The sequence below is a fragment of the Nanorana parkeri genome, unplaced genomic scaffold (genome assembly GCF_000935625.1).
Source record: "Nanorana parkeri isolate BGI_ZX_2015 unplaced genomic scaffold, ASM93562v1 scaffold498, whole genome shotgun sequence".
In the NCBI taxonomy this organism is placed as follows: Eukaryota; Metazoa; Chordata; class Amphibia; order Anura; family Dicroglossidae; genus Nanorana; species Nanorana parkeri.
The window spans coordinates 228,410-240,411 of NW_017306766.1; positions in this window are offsets into that span (position 1 = coordinate 228,410).

Genomic DNA, 12,002 nt, shown 5'->3' on the forward strand with positions numbered 1-12,002 from the left:
TACGTTATTTTGTAGCACCTGCTGGAATGCTGCTGCAGATGATTGCTTCCTGAAACACTGCACTGGGTTTCTCCCTGCTTGATTGACAGCCCAATTGGCTGCAGCAGCAGCCTCGCTCTTTGATTGGTTGTTGCTGAGGAGAAAGCCCACCCCTAACAGATGCAAGGAGATACTTGATTGGCTAGCAGCCCAGGAGAGCTGTAATTGGCTGCCAGGCCATTTAGCCCCTCCCACCTCCCCAAAGGAAAGTGTCAGCAACAATTCAGAGATGATTTGAAGATCTACAGCTGAGTGATGCACAAATAAGGTACATTTTTGTACCTTATTCTTACCAGTATCCCTAAGAATGAGATGATGCGTGGACCTATATGGGTTGGACTTGATGGACGTATGTCTTTATTCAACCCCAAATACTATGTAACTATGTAACTATGTATTCAGTTTAGTTGGGCTTCAGTCACTTGAGGTAGCTTGAGATTGGCTAAAAAATGTTGTCCTCATCAGTAGGTTGAGGGACATGTGATGATCATATAAGGAGCTATAATATGTACTAAACTCATCCAATATCTCTTGGGGATTTATAATTTTGAGGTTGTCTATAAAATGGATGAGATGGGAAGAGTTTTGAAATGATGATCTTTAAAACTCTTCTGACCAAGAATGTCCCTGCTTTTTGCCACTAAAATAAAAATCTAATTTCATTCATTGGGAATGTTTGTGGAAAGTAGCAGGAGCCTGAGTTCATGTCTAACATGTGTTAGTTTAGTGGACAAAGTAGGTTGATCTTGTGTTTTGCTTTGGGTTTCAAGGGAACAAATTTTGGTTCAGAGTTGGTCTAATTGTTGTGTCCTCTGCCTTATAGCCCTTGGTCATGATTTTTAAGAAAAATGACTCATGGGCAATCCAGAATACAACCGAATCAGATACCAATAGGGTATTAAAGTGAAAGAATTCAGACAGTTGCTGTGTAAGCAACAAGGTGTTTTTGGGGTGTTTTCATCAGGTAAATTTGATTTAGAAGACTGGTCTTCCCAAATGGTAAGGAAGATATAAGTGCATGTAATACCATTAATCTCAGCATTAGTGACCTTCTGAGGAAGCTATCCATCAAGTAGGATTAGGTCAATCCTTGAATATGTGTCCCTGAATCCTTGAATTATGAGTGGAGGAAAAAACAAAAACATTACATAAGTCGTCCATGCTCAGGAGAGGCTGTAGTGTTGGTGGGGCTCTTATATTTATAGTGGAAGAACTGTTTGACAGGAATGTGATTAAAATTACTACAAAGTACAAGGAAGCCTTGTTGTTTGCGCCATATTTTTTCAAGGAATTAGTTAGAAAAGTTGATTTGGTGATAGTTTGGAGCATACATGTTCACCAATGTATATAATTTGACATTAATTAAGCAAATCAGATTAAAATAATGGCCTGCAGGTCAGAAATAAGTTATTTGAGTGTAAAAGAAACTGTGTTCTTGACTGCTATCATTATACCTTGCTTATGAGCATGTGCGCAGGCTGTGAAAATATTAGCAACGTATTTGTGACTGCATTTAGCGGTGGCATCCTGATAAAAATGTGTTTCTTAAACACATAATATGTTGCAATTTAATGTGCGAGCCTATTTCCATAGCATTAACCTCTTACCAGGGTTGCTAAGGCCTAATGCCTTAACTGAGACAATCTTCAGACCCATTTTGGAAATATATGTGCGCTGTTAAAGTTTCAATTATAAACAAGATCCTAGTGGTATAAACAACCTTGAAGTAATGAAAATCTAGTATGGGGAATCCCAGAGATGATGATCAGAGTCAGGGGTGTCCTCAGCCTCGCAATCAGTGTGTGTGTGGGGGGGAGGGCTGGTGAAAAGTGACACTTCTAAGAGCCGGGTTGAGAGATGTGTAAGGGCTCTGCATCTCTCCTCCCAGCTCTTGGCAACCTGGGATGCTCTTGTGTCACTTGATTGCCAGGAGCTTGGCAGGACACCGGCAAGAGCATCCCAGTTTGCTAAGAGCTGGGAGGGGAGATGCAGAGCCCTTACACATCTCCCCACTCGGCTCTTGGAATGCTCTGTCCAGAAAGGGGGTGGCAGGCAAATTACAAACATTGTGCAGCAGAGCGCCGATGCATTGCCATGTCAAGCTGCTCTGCCTGCCGCCCCCCCCACATGACCCAAAGAGATGACAGCTGAGGCAATAGTCTTGGGCTACCTCATTAAAGGGACGGCCCTGATCAGAGTCGAAGGAGTGCCTGTGAACAGAGTCTGCACCTGTGGGTAATAGGAAAAACACAGCAAAAACATGAACAAGAGAAAAAAATGCATTAACGTAGTAGGTAGAAGCTTCTTCCTGTATGATAACGTATACCGGAAAGATCATTAAAAAAATTGGAACTTGAAATATTGTTTAAGGAGCTGCACTGATTTCCTGCCTGCCTCCAGCAATTTCTCTTTCACATGGAAAAAAATGAATACGCATAAGAATGGCATGGTTCTTTATTGAGAAAATGTGGATGTTTAGGATGGCAATGCACGAATAATAATTTCAGATATGGTTATGGCAGGAAGGATAGTGTAAAGAAGAACAGTGTTAAAGTGTGCATTGCTGCAGATCCGCCGGCTGCACAGACGCAGTAATGACACAAATTTTGGTGTTTTTGCTGTAAGACCTCTGGTGTGTCATTGTGAGAGTCTACCAAATTGTTAAAGAGGCAAATTCACCCATCTTTTGTTCAGTATGGTTAACCCCGTCTCCCATTTCTTGGACTTCTGACCTAAACTGGTTCATTAGAGAAATCATGTTTGTATTAGGGGAGCATCTTAGTGATATCAGCATGTAATGTAGTGCCCAATAGTGGTTAACAAAAGGTAGAGAAGGTATTAACAGAGTCATTAAGTTCTCTGGAATCATACTAAGATGCATTGTGTGGGCCCACTTCTGTCAAGTTACTCTGTTGTTCTTCCATATAAGACCTGCTTTTAGGTGGACTTCTTGTTGATGGTGTTGGAAATGCAGGAGAAGCTGGCTGAGAAAGGGGTCCATGCTTAGGAGGTGACCTGGAGTTCTGATTTGCCTGGTCCCCTACTAAGGAGCAGCTGGTAGAAGCAGATGAGCATGATTCACCACAATGTTGCCCATGCTGCAGACCCAATGAAGGGAAAAATACTGTCAGTTTTTGGGGACTCAGGCTCTCCTCCCATTTGCTGGTCATAGTGCTGATGCTGGCAGGGATTACAGTATGTGCTGCCAGCAGGCATGACAATGGCTGCCCCAAGAGACTACTGCAGTGATCTGGTACCGTTGGATAAACGGAGCTCCGGGTTTATGCGGAATGGTATTGACTTTGGCTCCCATCACTGAATGGAACAATGGGAAAATGAAGGAAACATAATAGTATACAGCTTGAGATGGGGGGTTAAAAGAAACCTGTTGCGTTACCCTTATTGTGTAAAGTACAGATTTTTAGCCCCTAGATTATTACATGTAAAGCAGACCTTATGTATTTGAAATTTTGTCTCTAAACAGTTTGCAACTATACATTTAACATATTTTCATATTTTACTAATTTGGTGACAGGTTATTTCTATTAAGAAGCACACTCAACATATACAATCTGCTTAAGGCAGCTTTTGATGTTTTTATCTGAGAAAGTTAATTAAGCATGATCATTTATAGCCATCAACTGGGAAACAGTTAACCTCACTGGTTATTAAATGTGAGAAAAAGTTTTCCCAATAACCTTTACATTCTCAAAGCTGCGCTATAGTTGGGATTTCTTCCTCCTTACACCTTCTGCAAATAAGGCAAGTGGCAAGCACTAATTAACCATTGCACTAGAAGATCCTCTATCCTTCCTTCGTTTCAATGCATAATGCTTAGTGGTTTTTCCTTTTTTTTTTGCTTGTATATGGCATATCTGAAAAAGCCCAGTGTACAGAGGCAAAAATAGTAAATACTGCTTCCCTCCTGCCAACTGCTTTTACCTTTGCCACTTATCCTTTGTTTAATAGTGAAGTTACAGCAGATTAAAATTGTTGACGTGTCTGTTTTCCTCTAGTAATTCAATTTATGTTTAGTATTGGTGGCTTTTATAGAAGCAATGTAATTAAAACTAAATTACTATGAGATTCAGAGACAATTCAGGTACCAATGTAGGATTCTCTATCCCCATATGACAGAAGATTAATTTATCATATGCGTCTGTATGAATAATAATGTACTGAGTGTGCTGTATTTTCAAACATTTACACAGTTGGTATATGCTTTAAAATATATCTAAACCCTAGAACATAAATCTATATATGAGAACCTGTTCAGAAAACAGCTGTTAAATTTGCCAGAAATTCATGCCTTGTCTTGTCACCTTCTGTGAGCTGACCTGGTAGCACAAACAATGATATTTTCCTTCCCACCCACATGTCATGGAGATGAAGAGAGGAAGACATGTTTGCAATGAAAACTAGAAGCCCAGCACTAGCTGAAAGAAAAATAACAGCTGAAATACCTTCTTTCTGGCACTGTCCCCTACAGGCACTCTGCTCCAGGGTCTAGTACTATTCCTCTTCTCAGTTGAATAATGCCCAGCATCCTTCAACCCACTTGAGTACAGGCTGTCATAGACATTTCCACTGGGCATATGCCATCATGGCAGCCTGGGCTCATGCTATTGCTGTAGACAACAGAGCTCACATGTCACCCCTCCCTTTTAGATTGGAAGCTCTCATCGGCAGGGCCCACCTTAGCATCATGTCTTGAATTGTATTGTAATTCTAATGTTTTCCTTATATTGCAAAGCGCTGCACAAACTGCTGGTGCTAATTAAATCCTGTATAATAATAATAATAGAAAGAGCTGGGGTCCAGGGACTGGGGCATCGGGACTTTCAGCTCTAGCCATTTGGAGCCCCCTACCTCAACTGTTAAATGTTCAGGAGAATAAATAAAAAATACTTTGGTCCCTTTCACACAGGCTGTCCAATCTGGTCTGTCTGTCAGTTTTTCAGGCGGACCCGATCAGATGCCCAATGTAAGTCTATGGGCAGCCATGTGTAAATGGACAGGCGTCCATTTGCACCCGGTTTCCTCTGACTCTGGCCAGGTCTGGATAAACTAAAGGATCAGAGACGGACCTGATCGGTGCATGGATCCCCTCCTAATTAGCTCATGTGAAAGTGGCCTTTATTATTTTCAAACCAATTTGCTAAATACTATTCTGCTTTAGGACACTGAATAATGCTCTTGGAATTATAATGAGCAGCTAAAAGTAAACAAAGTAGAGACAATTTAAGGCAATCTAAGATCTCCATGAAGTTGTTAGAAAAAGTCAGTAACTAGCTTAAAGCCTAATTCAAGCCAATTTTTTGTGTTAGAGTTGAGTAGTGTTAACATTTCTCTCTATTTCTGTCTGTTACCCTATTGTCCCTCATTTTTTGTCCCTGTGGTGACCATACCAGAAAAGGGTGAACAATAATTACCAGGACAGGTAGGTACAAACAACAATAAATAGATTGTCCAAAGTTCAAGACATTCCCTGCCCTACTGAAAATGTGTTTTTGTTTTTGTCTGTGTATCAAGAGATACATCAATTCCTGTCCTTACAGGAAATTAAGGTAATTCCCACCAATAGTGACAATACAATCCTATCATGTACCTGACTGGAGACTCAGCTGAGAAGGGGGCTACCCGTGCACCTCTTGTCGCACACCTCTGGATGTAGTGACAGGGAATGTAAGGACAGAGCGGAGCACAGGTGCCAATACTGGTGGCTGGCCGGTTCTTGAGGAGGCGCTTGAGTGCGTTGGACCAGCTGGTGAATCAGCAGGACCGAGATGACACCGGGACCTCTTAAAACCAGAGCAGGCAACGGGTATGAGGCCAAGGAAGCACTGGCAGGATGTCATTGCTCAGGATGCTGATGGAGCGATCCACCAAGTGGCAGACCTTGAGGGAAGTCAGGATCAAGCCGAGGTCATACACAGGGAGCCGGATCTTGAGGTGTCGAATCACAGATCAGGAGCAGGGTCAGGAAATGTAAGCCAGGGTCATACACAGGAGATCAAAGAGCAGAGGTACCGAATCAGGAGGAGGAGGCCGCAAAGTCAAATGGTCACAAGCCAGGTTCATACACAGGACGTCAGGATACAAGAACAAAGTACAGGGCACACAGGGACAAGCTGAAGACCACTCAGCAACTTGGTCATGGCTTCATGTCTGTTTAAATATGATAGTGTGCACGCTAATGAGCGTGCACCTGTACGCTAACGAGCGCATTCCTGCGTGCTCACGTACGTGCGCTATTGCGCATAAACTTTCCCATACGTGCGCGTTTACATGCTAAAGCGCGTTTTCCAGGAACTTTGGGCAATGGATTGCATACTTGTGTGCATGCACGTTTTTGAGCAGGAGTCCATCTGCAGGTAAGTCTCTTACAAATCCTAACAGAGGCTCTTTCTCTATCCAAAACAAAATTGAAGAGTTTCAAATGGAGTTGGGCTTTAATAACAATAACCTTAGTCTATGTAAATGGTTCATAAATGACATGTAAATGTAGACATGCATGTTTTCTCAGAAAGCAGTGGTTCATGCTTGGTAATAACAATGTTGCTCTCGGGGGCTTGTTGGTGTTAATGTGAAGGATTGAGTCTAGCACAGCACCCCCAGTATGACATTCCTTTCAGACCCCCTTATGTTAAACAAATTAAACCTTAGTTGCCTATGCACCCCCCTCCCCTTCCCAACTTTCCAATAACTAGTCTAGAGGTTTGAAGAGATGCTCACTGCTAACAGCAGCTCCCTGCTTCAGACTGGTTGCTGTTGTAGACTTATTAAAAACTTCTTCATATTTGCATAGCAGTCATTGTCTGGAACCTATGCATTAAACTCCACAGTGCTAGCGATGAATAGAAGAACACATTGGAAGTCAGTAATCGGAGGACACACAAAGGCAGGACAGTGATTTAAAACGTTTTTCTACTTTATTCATGAGGAAAACAGTATACCGTTACCCACTAGCGGTAGCATCTACATATCTGTTCACAATAATGAAAATATGGCAAAGAAGCAAGCATGTAAAAATATCAGCTCAAACTCCTTTAAGGTAAACAAAATGAATACCCAAAAATATGTACTCACTAAAAATAATAATCCCTTACCCATGCACCATCATCCAGCTCTAGCACACAAAAAAAAATTAAAAAAAGGAAAATGATTTTAGTAATATGTTTCCAGAAATATTCCTCTCTTTAATATGATGGATTTTATTTTCTGTACAAGAAGCAGCTATATTAATCTTGGTCACCACACAGATTGATGAAAAGGCTCTTGGATTTTTAACTATATTATTTATTCCTTCCAAAGCATGAAAGGATCTTGTATCTATATTAAATAGATATGAAAAATTATATAATGTTGCCTTCATTATTTTTGGGTGAGGCCCCTTCTAATTTTTACTCTATAACGCTTACATTAGAAGTATTTATAATTAAAGGGACATTACGTAAAATAATAATATTTTACTAATGGATCCATTCTGTTGGATTGTCTTCCAACAAATAAATAAATACCCCATTAAAGATAAAACAAAAACATCTTTTGTTGCAATATTCATTTTCAGTTTAGAGTCTTCCCCCACAGTATTTCCATGCCACCAAAAGATACCCTCAGCTGGCATCAGTCAACCCACTTACTCTAAGCCCAAACTGTTCTGGACCTTCCCGGGGCATGACTGGATAGTAATTCCAGAAGCAGCACAGTGATAAGCTCATATCTCTGTCCAGGGCCGGATTTCCCAGAAGGCCAAACGAGGCCCTGCCTTGGGGCAGCAGGGAGTAGAGGGGCAGCAGGGATGTGGAATTGCTATCCCCCAACACCCAGGACATGCAGTTCAGGGCGCCGGGTGGGTAGTTGTTTTCTACATTAAGCCCTGCTTTGGGCAAGCAGGGCTAAATGTACAGTGGGGAAGCCGCCGCTTGTTTTGTACAAGTGATCTCGGCGATGTCATCGAGATCACTTGTATGCAGCCTGCATACAGGAGGGCGCATTGAGGAATCTGGCCTTGGGGCAGCAGAGAAAGTAAATCAGGCCCTGTCTCTGTCACTCTGCTTTCACTTCCTATCAGCATGCTTCTTGTAAGTACGCAAACTGATTGGCTCGTTCTACTGTGTCTTCCTCTCAAACTCAAGCCCTGATAAACAGGGACTGCAAGAGAGTGATATCATGTCAAATTCAGGTACTTATACAGCTTGCATTTAACAAATACATTTAATGGCACATTGATGATAATAGAACTGCCTTAATTTTCCTAGAGTTCAGCTTTAAAGGAGAACTATGAGGTGAGTGCTTTTCACTCACCTCATAGTTCTAGCCGACCTGTGACAATGAGACTGTCACAGGTCGGCTCAGTAGATCGGGAAATGAGCGAACACATGCCGGCGTTCGCTCACTTCTCGATCCTGTCACGGCTCTCTGCTGTGACAGGGGAGGGGCTGGATTCCCCCCTCCCCGCTCCGATCCTCCAGCGCTGACTGGCAGAATGGATGGGGGAGGGGGCGGGTACAGCTGGCTCTGCCTCTAGCTAGGCAGAGCCAGCTGTCACTCACGCAGCTGGGCAGATCCAGACATGTCGGGATCCGTTTCAGCTGCGGTGTCTCAGTATACCGCAAGCTGTAGCTCGCGGTATACTGAGCTTAGGGTGACGGCAGGACGCTAGTTTGTGTCCTTCCGTTACCCTAAGGAGAACTATGGGGAAAAGCCCTAACCCCATAGTTCTCCTTTAATATTTCCTTGAAAATAGATACTTACATTAACCACCTTCCGTCCATGGCCGTCTGTGAACGGCCGGACGGGAGTCTGCTAGGAGCGGGAGGGCGTCAGCGTGCACACGAGAGGGAAAACTGTGAGCATGTAAACAGCCAGCGATGGAGACCTCCCTTTGATCTCTTTTCCTGTCCCCGAATGCAGGAAGTGATGTATATTACGTTACTTCCTGCATTCAGTGTCACTCTCCGGTGCAGAACACCGGAGAGAAGCTGATGGAGCAGATCTCTGCTTCATCAGCTTCTGTGGGGGTCCCTAGGTGACATCAGAGGTCTCTTGGTCTCTTGGAGACCCCTGATGTCTCCATAAAGAGGACCTGTTTGGTGAACTGGCTATTACATAAGGGATTTCTTAGTCCCCTATGTGATAGCAATAAGGTTAAGTCTAAAAAAAAAAAAAATTCAAGCATTAAAAAATAAAGAAGCTAAAAAAAATATTCACAAATAATAATAATAATAAAAAAAACACAAAAAATGCTTTAAAGTGCCCCGCCCCTGCCCCCATATACACACACAAACATGCGTCGGGTGCGCCTATGTACGAAAACGACGATTGCGCCCATTATGCAGCACATGATACATATTGCCACGAACGTCGCAATGAGAGCAATCATTTTAGGCCCATCAATCACTGATAACACTAAACTGATGAGCGGTAAAAACTTTTAAAGCGTGGCCTATGGCCAATTTTGGTTGCGGTCGTTTTCTGCGATTTCGCGGGCGCACGCAGTTGTAAAGCTTGACATGTTTAGTGTCTATTTACCCGACGTGACCCCCGTCTTTTATATTGTACCAAAAAATTGGGGTGATAATAAATGTTTCATAACAGGGAAACATGTTTTTTTTCAAAAAAAATTTGTTATATAGTAAAAAATAAAAACCCCAGTGGTAATTAAATGCCACCAAAAGAAAACTCTATCTGTCCCCAAAAAATGGTATGAAATTCGTTTCAGTACAGCGTTGCATGACGGAATAAACGTCAGCCAAAGTACAGCAGCGCTGAATACTGAAAAATGGCCTGGACAGGAAGGGGGTGAAACACCCCGGTCAGCAAGTGGTTAAGGACCACCATTAGAAATGATAAATATTTACATATATATTACAGCCTATCTGACGGGCCCCCCTTTCCCTGCAGCGGCCCTGATGGTGTCAGTTAGCGTGCTCCTTCAGTGTAGATGTTGTTTTTGTCCTGTTCTGTGTAGATTATGGGGGATTTATATGTTATGATATCAGTCTGCTTGCTCCTATTATGTAGACCAGTGGTTCTCAACCTTTGTAACCTCAGGACCCACATTTGTCCTTGGTCATTTAGTAGCAACCCAACAATTATTTAATTTCCAAAACCTTAGAATCTATTCCACAAAACAACTTGTGCAGCATTCCACATTGTATATATTCCACAACGTCCCAGAAACCCCGCACACAGCCTGATGCCCCAATACCCCATAAACCTTGCAAACAGCTTTATGCCCCAATACCCCAGAACCCCTGCACACAGCCTGATGCCCCAATTCCCCAGAACCCCCGCACACAGCCTGATGCCTCAATACCCCAGAAGCCTCATGCACACAGCCTGACGACCCAATACCCCCACACACAGCCTGATATCCCCAGTACTCTAGAACCCCCACACACAGCCTGACACCCCAATACTCCAGAACCCCCAAACACAGCCTGATGCCCCAATACCCCAGAACCTCTTCACACTGTCCGATGCCCTAATACCACAGAACCCCCCGCACACAGCCTGACACCCCAATACCTCAGAGAGACAGCAAAGAAGTGCATATATCTCTGCATTCACCAACACCTCCAACCTCAGCCCCTTACACAGGGACCCCCAGTGACACCCCATAGTGACAATGACACCCCCAATAGTGACAATTCCCCCTTGGACTCACCCTCCACAACAAGCCCCAGGGAAAGAAGGCAAACAACCCACTAGAGCTCAATGCTGCAGTCAGCGGCCTCCCATGGAGGGGGCAGGGGGAAACAGCTCACACACACTTGGCCACCGCCAGCATCGGAGGCTGAATGAGGAGAGAGCCGGGGTGGAGCAAACCATTCTACAGGGAGGGGGGTGGCTGTACTACGAGTTGGGGGAAACCACGGCTGGATTAACAACATGATACTAGAAACCCGATACCCCTTCGTCTGCCAAGGGTCCCCTCACCTGAAACATCCCCAACTACCTCTCCCCGGTGAAAAATGAAACCGTCCGGACAGGTGACAACCCTCCGCGCCTCAACCCACTAAACACAGGGCCGCGAACCACTAGTTGAGAACCAGAGATCTAGACATTGTTGTATTTGTTCTGTGTAGATTATGGGGAATTATGTTATGGGGAATTTGTTTTGTCTGTTTGAGGTGATTCCCATCCACAGCCCTATGAGGCGAGTTCTGTGAGAGCTATTGTACTACTCAAAGCAGACACAAGATGGCACCAGACATCTCAGGTGGTCTTTTGCCTCCAGCCACTCTTAGCTCTATCCAGATCCCCCATCTCCACACCTGTCTCTACTGCTGACCCATTTTTGGGTACTGCTGCCGGGTACCAGCAAGCGCTGCAGTGTGAACACTCCTCAGATACAGGCAGCCCTTCTGGGCCCATGTCCGGGCCTTGTGCAGGAAGGCTATCGGCACCCCCGATCATCAGCCCTGTTTACATTATTGTTACCGAAACTACCCTGTGCTTAATCCTTACAGGCCCTGCACTGAGATCTTACAATGCTATCATCTTAGCGCAAAAAAGAAATATGAATCGCCATTCGCAGCTTGGGATCCCGGCCATCTACATTTTTCTAGTAGCAGTCTGTCATTGTGATAATGCCTAGTCTGCAACATCCTAAATACTGTTACCAGTCAAGGAGAATGAATACTAAAATGTAATAGTGTGTAATAATTATTTATCAAACCATGCTGGTTGGCCTTAATGGCACTCGCCATTTCAGCGTCAAATCACATTTTTGTAGAGACTTGAAGCCTAACTAAAGTCTCACGCCATTTTTTTCTCTTTATAGTTCTGTACCCCAGCATCTTATGATTTTTAGTTAAGTTTTGCTTGGAAATGCCCTAAAATACCCTTTTCTCTTTGTGGAAATGTGCTTCATTTTCTCCCCCTTTAGTGCTTTATGTTAGCATAGGAGAATAGAGCACCAGCCAAACCTATATAACATGCATCCTTATGCCGAC